At 47.0% G+C, this 12078-nt stretch overlaps 7 non-coding genes and 1 pseudogene across 7 annotated transcripts; all 8 read left to right on the forward strand.

The window, feature by feature from the left end:
* The first annotated feature begins 428 nt into the window (after positions 1–428).
* Positions 429–570, forward strand: LOC142265063 (U2 spliceosomal RNA; annotated as a pseudogene).
* A 697-nt stretch (positions 571–1267) lies between these two features.
* LOC142265048 (U2 spliceosomal RNA) lies at positions 1268–1462 on the forward strand. The gene has a single exon (XR_012731437.1). It is a non-coding gene; the product is annotated as a U2 spliceosomal RNA (small nuclear RNA).
* A 1387-nt stretch (positions 1463–2849) lies between these two features.
* On the forward strand, positions 2850–3040 carry LOC142265017 (U2 spliceosomal RNA). Its single transcript, XR_012731412.1, has one exon. It is a non-coding gene; the product is annotated as a U2 spliceosomal RNA (small nuclear RNA).
* A 1387-nt stretch (positions 3041–4427) lies between these two features.
* Positions 4428–4618, forward strand: LOC142265018 (U2 spliceosomal RNA). Its single transcript, XR_012731413.1, has one exon. It is a non-coding gene; the product is annotated as a U2 spliceosomal RNA (small nuclear RNA).
* A 1387-nt stretch (positions 4619–6005) lies between these two features.
* LOC142265019 (U2 spliceosomal RNA) lies at positions 6006–6196 on the forward strand. The gene has a single exon (XR_012731414.1). It is a non-coding gene; the product is annotated as a U2 spliceosomal RNA (small nuclear RNA).
* A 1387-nt stretch (positions 6197–7583) lies between these two features.
* LOC142265020 (U2 spliceosomal RNA) lies at positions 7584–7774 on the forward strand. The gene has a single exon (XR_012731415.1). It is a non-coding gene; the product is annotated as a U2 spliceosomal RNA (small nuclear RNA).
* A 1387-nt stretch (positions 7775–9161) lies between these two features.
* LOC142265023 (U2 spliceosomal RNA) lies at positions 9162–9352 on the forward strand. The gene has a single exon (XR_012731417.1). It is a non-coding gene; the product is annotated as a U2 spliceosomal RNA (small nuclear RNA).
* Positions 9353–10739: 1387 nt separating this feature from the next.
* On the forward strand, positions 10740–10930 carry LOC142265024 (U2 spliceosomal RNA). The gene has a single exon (XR_012731418.1). It is a non-coding gene; the product is annotated as a U2 spliceosomal RNA (small nuclear RNA).
* The last annotated feature ends 1148 nt before the right edge of the window (positions 10931–12078 follow it).

The following is a 12078-nucleotide window of genomic DNA, read 5'->3' on the forward strand; positions in this document are numbered from 1 at the left end:
AGAAGGGAAGCGGGTGGTGAGAAAGGTACAGAGGGCAGGGTTTGGGGGCTGGGAAGGAAAGGGAAAAGATTAGGGTTTGGGGATGATGAAAGGGCTTTCTACGGGTAAGGATGGCAAAGGGTGGCAGTGACGGAAAGTCAGGCAACCTGTCCTGTCCGTCTTTTTGTATCGTGAATTGGAAAGACTGCAAGGGGGAGGGGAGTTGCTTGCGCCCTAAAGGAGGAGTTATTCAGATTCATTGCAGTGGGCGGCGGCTGCAAAACGCACCATTCTTCTTGTTTTGGCTCTGCAAAGCAGCCTTTTCAAGGGTTGGCTTGGGTGACAAAATGTCTTGTGTAGGCGTGGGTTTGTCTCCCTCTCGCTCTCTCTCCCTAAGATGTGTCCGGCATAGGCCAGGGTGCCACTCGAGGCCCAAACCAATTCTGGTTATCGCTTCTCGGCCTTTTGGCTAAGATCAAGTGTAGTATCGTTCGAAAAGGTGGTTTAAGGCTCCGGCCACCTTAGTACAATGATGCAATGCACACTGGAAGGTTGCGCTTGTTAGTACTTTGGGAGGATAGTATATCCATCTAGAGGAAACCATGGCCCTACCAGGATCGAGGCTATTAGACTGAGTAAGTGTGGGGGTTATGGTGCAATGTGCCCCAGGAATGGACACCCTGGAGGGAGTCTGAACTTGCTAGGTTGGGACCCTGGTAAGCCTCAGACTCTGTCGCACGCCGCGCCTTGCCTATTCATACTTTCCAAGCATATTGCCCTATCCCGGCCTTCTGGCTAAGAAGGGAAATTTTTATAATCCCGGTCGGAGGTCCGGTCAGCTTTGGGCTGAGAAACCAACACCCGGTTGGAGGTCCGGGTCAGCTTTGGCTGGGAAACCAACACCCGGTTGGAGGTCCGGTTAGCCTTGGGCTGAGAAACCAACACCCGGTTGGAGGTCCGGTCAGCCTTGGGCTGAGAAACCAACACCCGGTTGGAGGTCCGGTCAGCCTTGGGCTGAGAAACCAACACCGGTTGACGGTCCGGGCAGTCTCGGCTGCGAAACCAACGACTAGTAGCTCCCTACTCCACTTGGGTAAGATGCCTCGGTGGACGCTGGGAGCAACAACAAGGCTCAACCAGGCTTCGGCTTGGGGGAGCACCGAAGATCCCTGACCCTCGCTGTGGCCTTCTGGCTCGGAGGGACGGGGTTGATTTTTGGGGATCCTCTTCTCACGGAGGGGTCCACACGAATCCTAGCCTTTGCACTGTTTTTGGTGTGACTTCGGTCATGCATTTTTGCGGTGCTTTGGAAAGCTTCATTAAATCAAAATCTGTTCTTATCAGTTTAATATCTGATACGTCCCCTATCTGGGGACCATATATTAAATGGATTTTTAGAACAGGGAGATGGAAAAAGAGCTTGCTCTGTCCACTCCACGCATTGACCTGGTATTGCAGTACCTCCAGGAACGGTGCACCCCTTCTTAACCCAGTTTCCAAAAGCAGAACTCAATTCACCTGATTCATATTAGCCCGATTTAATGAATTGGAAGAAAGCATACGTCTTCATATGCACCTCAATTTGGCCCATTCACTTTTCACACTTCCTCCTTTTGTTTTTTATCTTTCACACTTTTGACTTTCTTTATTCATCCAAATAGCAAACTCATCACCACTCAACCTGACCAACTCGGCTATGTCCCCGTGCTGCAGTTCTCTGTCTTATCTAGATCATTTGCAATTGAATGGAATAGATCCCTTTTGGACAAAGTGGATTCACCTGCTGCTGCAGTGACCACAGGTGTGATAACATCTAGAATTGGCATCTGGTGCGATCTCTCCGCTTCCACTCCAAAGAAAGTTACCTGTTTATTCCTATCATGCATTGGTTTTTGGGGTTTTCTTTGAGTAATGATGATCTCTTTAGTAGTCTGTTGGCGCCCTCTCCTGGAGGAATAGTTTGCTTGCTCTTGGACATTCTAAAAGAGAGGTCATGATAGACATTGAGCTTCTGAGCTCAATTGGGGACAGTCATGGGTGATGAATGTTTGCAACCTACTGCGAAGCCTCATACCGCAATATAAGGAACGTCAAATACTAAGAAAGGGCGGCCTATGAAAGAATTACTACTTTCAATAAGTACACTTAAACGGCTAATTGGGAATAGAAAAACTGTAAAAAGCCCTCTGAGAAAGCCCCCCTCTAACCTTTGATAGTAAGCTTTTCTGTAGTCTGCCTGTTGATGTATTTTCCGTTTGAACTGTGCACAACATGAAGAGACGGAACACTGGCGGCTTGTCACAATGCCCCCCGATGACATCACAATAGCGCTGCTGCCTAGAAAACAAGCTGCGCAGAAGAAGTTGTTCTTTGGGTGGGAGGGTGGGCTAGTGGAAGGAGGGGGCAATCTCTTTTTTTCCCGGGTGGTAGGGGGATGACAGGAGAAGGGAAGCGGGTGGTGAGAAAGGTACAGAGGGCAGGGTTTGGGGGCTGGGAAGGAAAGGGAAAAGATTAGGGTTTGGGGATGATGAAAGGGCTTTCTACGGGTAAGGATGGCAAAGGGTGGCAGTGACGGAAAGTCAGGCAACCTGTCCTGTCCGTCTTTTTGTATCGTGAATTGGAAAGACTGCAAGGGGGAGGGGAGTTGCTTGCGCCCTAAAGGAGGAGTTATTCAGATTCATTGCAGTGGGCGGCGGCTGCAAAACGCACCATTCTTCTTGTTTTGGCTCTGCAAAGCAGCCTTTTCAAGGGTTGGCTTGGGTGACAAAATGTCTTGTGTAGGCGTGGGTTTGTCTCCCTCTCGCTCTCTCTCCCTAAGATGTGTCCGGCATAGGCCAGGGTGCCACTCGAGGCCCAAACCAATTCTGGTTATCGCTTCTCGGCCTTTTGGCTAAGATCAAGTGTAGTATCTGTTCTTATCAGTTTAATATCTGATACGTCCCCTATCTGGGGACCATATATTAAATGGATTTTTAGAACAGGGAGATGGAAAAAGAGCTTGCTCTGTCCACTCCACGCATTGACCTGGTATTGCAGTACCTCCAGGAACGGTGCACCCCTTCTTAACCCAGTTTCCAAAAGCAGAACTCAATTCACCTGATTCATATTAGCCCGATTTAATGAATTGGAAGAAAGCATACGTCTTCATATGCACCTCAATTTGGCCCATTCACTTTTCACACTTCCTCCTTTTGTTTTTTATCTTTCACACTTTTGACTTTCTTTATTCATCCAAATAGCAAACTCATCACCACTCAACCTGACCAACTCGGCTATGTCCCCGTGCTGCAGTTCTCTGTCTTATCTAGATCATTTGCAATTGAATGGAATAGATCCCTTTTGGACAAAGTGGATTCACCTGCTGCTGCAGTGACCACAGGTGTGATAACATCTAGAATTGGCATCTGGTGCGATCTCTCCGCTTCCACTCCAAAGAAAGTTACCTGTTTATTCCTATCATGCATTGGTTTTTGGGGTTTTCTTTGAGTAATGATGATCTCTTTAGTAGTCTGTTGGCGCCCTCTCCTGGAGGAATAGTTTGCTTGCTCTTGGACATTCTAAAAGAGAGGTCATGATAGAGATTGAGCTTCTGAGCTCAATTGGGGACAGTCATGGGTGATGAATGTTTGCAACCTACTGCGAAGCCTCATACCGCAATATAAGGAACGTCAAATACTAAGAAAGGGCGGCCTATGAAAGAATTACTACTTTCAATAAGTACACTTAAACGGCTAATTGGGAATAGAAAAACTGTAAAAAGCCCTCTGAGAAAGCCCCCCTCTAACCTTTGATAGTAAGCTTTTCTGTAGTCTGCCTGTTGATGTATTTTCCGTTTGAACTGTGCACAACATGAAGAGACGGAACACTGGCGGCTTGTCACAATGCCCCCCGATGACATCACAATAGCGCTGCTGCCTAGAAAACAAGCTGCGCAGAAGAAGTTGTTCTTTGGGTGGGAGGGTGGGCTAGTGGAAGGAGGGGGCAATCTCTTTTTTTCCCGGGTGGTAGGGGGATGACAGGAGAAGGGAAGCGGGTGGTGAGAAAGGTACAGAGGGCAGGGTTTGGGGGCTGGGAAGGAAAGGGAAAAGATTAGGGTTTGGGGATGATGAAAGGGCTTTCTACGGGTAAGGATGGCAAAGGGTGGCAGTGACGGAAAGTCAGGCAACCTGTCCTGTCCGTCTTTTTGTATCGTGAATTGGAAAGACTGCAAGGGGGAGGGGAGTTGCTTGCGCCCTAAAGGAGGAGTTATTCAGATTCATTGCAGTGGGCGGCGGCTGCAAAACGCACCATTCTTCTTGTTTTGGCTCTGCAAAGCAGCCTTTTCAAGGGTTGGCTTGGGTGACAAAATGTCTTGTGTAGGCGTGGGTTTGTCTCCCTCTCGCTCTCTCTCCCTAAGATGTGTCCGGCATAGGCCAGGGTGCCACTCGAGGCCCAAACCAATTCTGGTTATCGCTTCTCGGCCTTTTGGCTAAGATCAAGTGTAGTATCTGTTCTTATCAGTTTAATATCTGATACGTCCCCTATCTGGGGACCATATATTAAATGGATTTTTAGAACAGGGAGATGGAAAAAGAGCTTGCTCTGTCCACTCCACGCATTGACCTGGTATTGCAGTACCTCCAGGAACGGTGCACCCCTTCTTAACCCAGTTTCCAAAAGCAGAACTCAATTCACCTGATTCATATTAGCCCGATTTAATGAATTGGAAGAAAGCATACGTCTTCATATGCACCTCAATTTGGCCCATTCACTTTTCACACTTCCTCCTTTTGTTTTTTATCTTTCACACTTTTGACTTTCTTTATTCATCCAAATAGCAAACTCATCACCACTCAACCTGACCAACTCGGCTATGTCCCCGTGCTGCAGTTCTCTGTCTTATCTAGATCATTTGCAATTGAATGGAATAGATCCCTTTTGGACAAAGTGGATTCACCTGCTGCTGCAGTGACCACAGGTGTGATAACATCTAGAATTGGCATCTGGTGCGATCTCTCCGCTTCCACTCCAAAGAAAGTTACCTGTTTATTCCTATCATGCATTGGTTTTTGGGGTTTTCTTTGAGTAATGATGATCTCTTTAGTAGTCTGTTGGCGCCCTCTCCTGGAGGAATAGTTTGCTTGCTCTTGGACATTCTAAAAGAGAGGTCATGATAGACATTGAGCTTCTGAGCTCAATTGGGGACAGTCATGGGTGATGAATGTTTGCAACCTACTGCGAAGCCTCATACCGCAATATAAGGAACGTCAAATACTAAGAAAGGGCGGCCTATGAAAGAATTACTACTTTCAATAAGTACACTTAAACGGCTAATTGGGAATAGAAAAACTGTAAAAAGCCCTCTGAGAAAGCCCCCCTCTAACCTTTGATAGTAAGCTTTTCTGTAGTCTGCCTGTTGATGTATTTTCCGTTTGAACTGTGCACAACATGAAGAGACGGAACACTGGCGGCTTGTCACAATGCCCCCCGATGACATCACAATAGCGCTGCTGCCTAGAAAACAAGCTGCGCAGAAGAAGTTGTTCTTTGGGTGGGAGGGTGGGCTAGTGGAAGGAGGGGGAAATCTCTTTTTTTCCCGGGTGGTAGGGGGATGACAGGAGAAGGGAAGCGGGTGGTGAGAAAGGTACAGAGGGCAGGGTTTGGGGGCTGGGAAGGAAAGGGAAAAGATTAGGGTTTGGGGATGATGAAAGGGCTTTCTACGGGTAAGGATGGCAAAGGGTGGCAGTGACGGAAAGTCAGGCAACCTGTCCTGTCCGTCTTTTTGTATCGTGAATTGGAAAGACTGCAAGGGGGAGGGGAGTTGCTTGCGCCCTAAAGGAGGAGTTATTCAGATTCATTGCAGTGGGCGGCGGCTGCAAAACGCACCATTCTTCTTGTTTTGGCTCTGCAAAGCAGCCTTTTCAAGGGTTGGCTTGGGTGACAAAATGTCTTGTGTAGGCGTGGGTTTGTCTCCCTCTCGCTCTCTCTCCCTAAGATGTGTCCGGCATAGGCCAGGGTGCCACTCGAGGCCCAAACCAATTCTGGTTATCGCTTCTCGGCCTTTTGGCTAAGATCAAGTGTAGTATCTGTTCTTATCAGTTTAATATCTGATACGTCCCCTATCTGGGGACCATATATTAAATGGATTTTTAGAACAGGGAGATGGAAAAAGAGCTTGCTCTGTCCACTCCACGCATTGACCTGGTATTGCAGTACCTCCAGGAACGGTGCACCCCTTCTTAACCCAGTTTCCAAAAGCAGAACTCAATTCACCTGATTCATATTAGCCCGATTTAATGAATTGGAAGAAAGCATACGTCTTCATATGCACCTCAATTTGGCCCATTCACTTTTCACACTTCCTCCTTTTGTTTTTTATCTTTCACACTTTTGACTTTCTTTATTCATCCAAATAGCAAACTCATCACCACTCAACCTGACCAACTCGGCTATGTCCCCGTGCTGCAGTTCTCTGTCTTATCTAGATCATTTGCAATTGAATGGAATAGATCCCTTTTGGACAAAGTGGATTCACCTGCTGCTGCAGTGACCACAGGTGTGATAACATCTAGAATTGGCATCTGGTGCGATCTCTCCGCTTCCACTCCAAAGAAAGTTACCTGTTTATTCCTATCATGCATTGGTTTTTGGGGTTTTCTTTGAGTAATGATGATCTCTTTAGTAGTCTGTTGGCGCCCTCTCCTGGAGGAATAGTTTGCTTGCTCTTGGACATTCTAAAAGAGAGGTCATGATAGACATTGAGCTTCTGAGCTCAATTGGGGACAGTCATGGGTGATGAATGTTTGCAACCTACTGCGAAGCCTCATACCGCAATATAAGGAACGTCAAATACTAAGAAAGGGCGGCCTATGAAAGAATTACTACTTTCAATAAGTACACTTAAACGGCTAATTGGGAATAGAAAAACTGTAAAAAGCCCTCTGAGAAAGCCCCCCTCTAACCTTTGATAGTAAGCTTTTCTGTAGTCTGCCTGTTGATGTATTTTCCGTTTGAACTGTGCACAACATGAAGAGACGGAACACTGGCGGCTTGTCACAATGCCCCCCGATGACATCACAATAGCGCTGCTGCCTAGAAAACAAGCTGCGCAGAAGAAGTTGTTCTTTGGGTGGGAGGGTGGGCTAGTGGAAGGAGGGGGCAATCTCTTTTTTTCCCGGGTGGTAGGGGGATGACAGGAGAAGGGAAGCGGGTGGTGAGAAAGGTACAGAGGGCAGGGTTTGGGGGCTGGGAAGGAAAGGGAAAAGATTAGGGTTTGGGGATGATGAAAGGGCTTTCTACGGGTAAGGATGGCAAAGGGTGGCAGTGACGGAAAGTCAGGCAACCTGTCCTGTCCGTCTTTTTGTATCGTGAATTGGAAAGACTGCAAGGGGGAGGGGAGTTGCTTGCGCCCTAAAGGAGGAGTTATTCAGATTCATTGCAGTGGGCGGCGGCTGCAAAACGCACCATTCTTCTTGTTTTGGCTCTGCAAAGCAGCCTTTTCAAGGGTTGGCTTGGGTGACAAAATGTCTTGTGTAGGCGTGGGTTTGTCTCCCTCTCGCTCTCTCTCCCTAAGATGTGTCCGGCATAGGCCAGGGTGCCACTCGAGGCCCAAACCAATTCTGGTTATCGCTTCTCGGCCTTTTGGCTAAGATCAAGTGTAGTATCTGTTCTTATCAGTTTAATATCTGATACGTCCCCTATCTGGGGACCATATATTAAATGGATTTTTAGAACAGGGAGATGGAAAAAGAGCTTGCTCTGTCCACTCCACGCATTGACCTGGTATTGCAGTACCTCCAGGAACGGTGCACCCCTTCTTAACCCAGTTTCCAAAAGCAGAACTCAATTCACCTGATTCATATTAGCCCGATTTAATGAATTGGAAGAAAGCATACGTCTTCATATGCACCTCAATTTGGCCCATTCACTTTTCACACTTCCTCCTTTTGTTTTTTATCTTTCACACTTTTGACTTTCTTTATTCATCCAAATAGCAAACTCATCACCACTCAACCTGACCAACTCGGCTATGTCCCCGTGCTGCAGTTCTCTGTCTTATCTAGATCATTTGCAATTGAATGGAATAGATCCCTTTTGGACAAAGTGGATTCACCTGCTGCTGCAGTGACCACAGGTGTGATAACATCTAGAATTGGCATCTGGTGCGATCTCTCCGCTTCCACTCCAAAGAAAGTTACCTGTTTATTCCTATCATGCATTGGTTTTTGGGGTTTTCTTTGAGTAATGATGATCTCTTTAGTAGTCTGTTGGCGCCCTCTCCTGGAGGAATAGTTTGCTTGCTCTTGGACATTCTAAAAGAGAGGTCATGATAGACATTGAGCTTCTGAGCTCAATTGGGGACAGTCATGGGTGATGAATGTTTGCAACCTACTGCGAAGCCTCATACCGCAATATAAGGAACGTCAAATACTAAGAAAGGGCGGCCTATGAAAGAATTACTACTTTCAATAAGTACACTTAAACGGCTAATTGGGAATAGAAAAACTGTAAAAAGCCCTCTGAGAAAGCCCCCCTCTAACCTTTGATAGTAAGCTTTTCTGTAGTCTGCCTGTTGATGTATTTTCCGTTTGAACTGTGCACAACATGAAGAGACGGAACACTGGCGGCTTGTCACAATGCCCCCCGATGACATCACAATAGCGCTGCTGCCTAGAAAACAAGCTGCGCAGAAGAAGTTGTTCTTTGGGTGGGAGGGTGGGCTAGTGGAAGGAGGGGGCAATCTCTTTTTTTCCCGGGTGGTAGGGGGATGACAGGAGAAGGGAAGCGGGTGGTGAGAAAGGTACAGAGGGCAGGGTTTGGGGGCTGGGAAGGAAAGGGAAAAGATTAGGGTTTGGGGATGATGAAAGGGCTTTCTACGGGTAAGGATGGCAAAGGGTGGCAGTGACGGAAAGTCAGGCAACCTGTCCTGTCCGTCTTTTTGTATCGTGAATTGGAAAGACTGCAAGGGGGAGGGGAGTTGCTTGCGCCCTAAAGGAGGAGTTATTCAGATTCATTGCAGTGGGCGGCGGCTGCAAAACGCACCATTCTTCTTGTTTTGGCTCTGCAAAGCAGCCTTTTCAAGGGTTGGCTTGGGTGACAAAATGTCTTGTGTAGGCGTGGGTTTGTCTCCCTCTCGCTCTCTCTCCCTAAGATGTGTCCGGCATAGGCCAGGGTGCCACTCGAGGCCCAAACCAATTCTGGTTATCGCTTCTCGGCCTTTTGGCTAAGATCAAGTGTAGTATCTGTTCTTATCAGTTTAATATCTGATACGTCCCCTATCTGGGGACCATATATTAAATGGATTTTTAGAACAGGGAGATGGAAAAAGAGCTTGCTCTGTCCACTCCACGCATTGACCTGGTATTGCAGTACCTCCAGGAACGGTGCACCCCTTCTTAACCCAGTTTCCAAAAGCAGAACTCAATTCACCTGATTCATATTAGCCCGATTTAATGAATTGGAAGAAAGCATACGTCTTCATATGCACCTCAATTTGGCCCATTCACTTTTCACACTTCCTCCTTTTGTTTTTTATCTTTCACACTTTTGACTTTCTTTATTCATCCAAATAGCAAACTCATCACCACTCAACCTGACCAACTCGGCTATGTCCCCGTGCTGCAGTTCTCTGTCTTATCTAGATCATTTGCAATTGAATGGAATAGATCCCTTTTGGACAAAGTGGATTCACCTGCTGCTGCAGTGACCACAGGTGTGATAACATCTAGAATTGGCATCTGGTGCGATCTCTCCGCTTCCACTCCAAAGAAAGTTACCTGTTTATTCCTATCATGCATTGGTTTTTGGGGTTTTCTTTGAGTAATGATGATCTCTTTAGTAGTCTGTTGGCGCCCTCTCCTGGAGGAATAGTTTGCTTGCTCTTGGACATTCTAAAAGAGAGGTCATGATAGACATTGAGCTTCTGAGCTCAATTGGGGACAGTCATGGGTGATGAATGTTTGCAACCTACTGCGAAGCCTCATACCGCAATATAAGGAACGTCAAATACTAAGAAAGGGCGGCCTATGAAAGAATTACTACTTTCAATAAGTACACTTAAACGGCTAATTGGGAATAGAAAAACTGTAAAAAGCCCTCTGAGAAAGCCCCCCTCTAACCTTTGATAGTAAGCTTTTCTGTAGTCTGCCTGTTGATGTATTTTCCGTTTGAACTGTGCACAACATGAAGAGACGGAACACTGGCGGCTTGTCACAATGCCCCCCGATGACATCACAATAGCGCTGCTGCCTAGAAAACAAGCTGCGCAGAAGAAGTTGTTCTTTGGGTGGGAGGGTGGGCTAGTGGAAGGAGGGGGCAATCTCTTTTTTTCCCGGGTGGTAGGGGGATGACAGGAGAAGGGAAGCGGGTGGTGAGAAAGGTACAGAGGGCAGGGTTTGGGGGCTGGGAAGGAAAGGGAAAAGATTAGGGTTTGGGGATGATGAAAGGGCTTTCTACGGGTAAGGATGGCAAAGGGTGGCAGTGACGGAAAGTCAGGCAACCTGTCCTGTCCGTCTTTTTGTATCGTGAATTGGAAAGACTGCAAGGGGGAGGGGAGTTGCTTGCGCCCTAAAGGAGGAGTTATTCAGATTCATTGCAGTGGGCGGCGGCTGCAAAACGCACCATTCTTCTTGTTTTGGCTCTGCAAAGCAGCCTTTTCAAGGGTTGGCTTGGGTGACAAAATGTCTTGTGTAGGCGTGGGTTTGTCTCCCTCTCGCTCTCTCTCCCTAAGATGTGTCCGGCATAGGCCAGGGTGCCACTCGAGGCCCAAACCAATTCTGGTTATCGCTTCTCGGCCTTTTGGCTAAGATCAAGTGTAGTATCTGTTCTTATCAGTTTAATATCTGATACGTCCCCTATCTGGGGACCATATATTAAATGGATTTTTAGAACAGGGAGATGGAAAAAGAGCTTGCTCTGTCCACTCCACGCATTGACCTGGTATTGCAGTACCTCCAGGAACGGTGCACCCCTTCTTAACCCAGTTTCCAAAAGCAGAACTCAATTCACCTGATTCATATTAGCCCGATTTAATGAATTGGAAGAAAGCATACGTCTTCATATGCACCTCAATTTGGCCCATTCACTTTTCACACTTCCTCCTTTTGTTTTTTATCTTTCACACTTTTGACTTTCTTTATTCATCCAAATAGCAAACTCATCACCACTCAACCTGACCAACTCGGCTATGTCCCCGTGCTGCAGTTCTCTGTCTTATCTAGATCATTTGCAATTGAATGGAATAGATCCCTTTTGGACAAAGTGGATTCACCTGCTGCTGCAGTGACCACAGGTGTGATAACATCTAGAATTGGCATCTGGTGCGATCTCTCCGCTTCCACTCCAAAGAAAGTTACCTGTTTATTCCTATCATGCATTGGTTTTTGGGGTTTTCTTTGAGTAATGATGATCTCTTTAGTAGTCTGTTGGCGCCCTCTCCTGGAGGAATAGTTTGCTTGCTCTTGGACATTCTAAAAGAGAGGTCATGATAGACATTGAGCTTCTGAGCTCAATTGGGGACAGTCATGGGTGATGAATGTTTGCAACCTACTGCGAAGCCTCATACCGCAATATAAGGAACGTCAAATACTAAGAAAGGGCGGCCTATGAAAGAATTACTACTTTCAATAAGTACACTTAAACGGCTAATTGGGAATAGAAAAACTGTAAAAAGCCCTCTGAGAAAGCCCCCCTCTAACCTTTGATAGTAAGCTTTTCTGTAGTCTGCCTGTTGATGTATTTTCCGTTTGAACTGTGCACAACATGAAGAGACGGAACACTGGCGGCTTGTCACAATGCCCCCCGATGACATCACAATAGCGCTGCTGCCTAGAAAACAAGCTGCGCAGAAGAAGTTGTTCTTTGGGTGGGAGGGTGGGCTAGTGGAAGGAGGGGGCAATCTCTTTTTTTCCCGGGTGGTAGGGGGATGACAGGAGAAGGGAAGCGGGTGGTGAGAAAGGTACAGAGGGCAGGGTTTGGGGGCTGGGAAGGAAAGGGAAAAGATTAGGGTTTGGGGATGATGAAAGGGCTTTCTACGGGTAAGGATGGCAAAGGGTGGCAGTGACGGAAAGTCAGGCAACCTGTCCTGTCCGTCTTTTTGTATCGTGAATTGGAAAGACTGCA

The sequence above is a fragment of the Anomaloglossus baeobatrachus genome, unplaced genomic scaffold (genome assembly GCF_048569485.1).
Source record: "Anomaloglossus baeobatrachus isolate aAnoBae1 unplaced genomic scaffold, aAnoBae1.hap1 Scaffold_2717, whole genome shotgun sequence".
Classification (NCBI taxonomy): Eukaryota; Metazoa; Chordata; class Amphibia; order Anura; family Aromobatidae; genus Anomaloglossus; species Anomaloglossus baeobatrachus.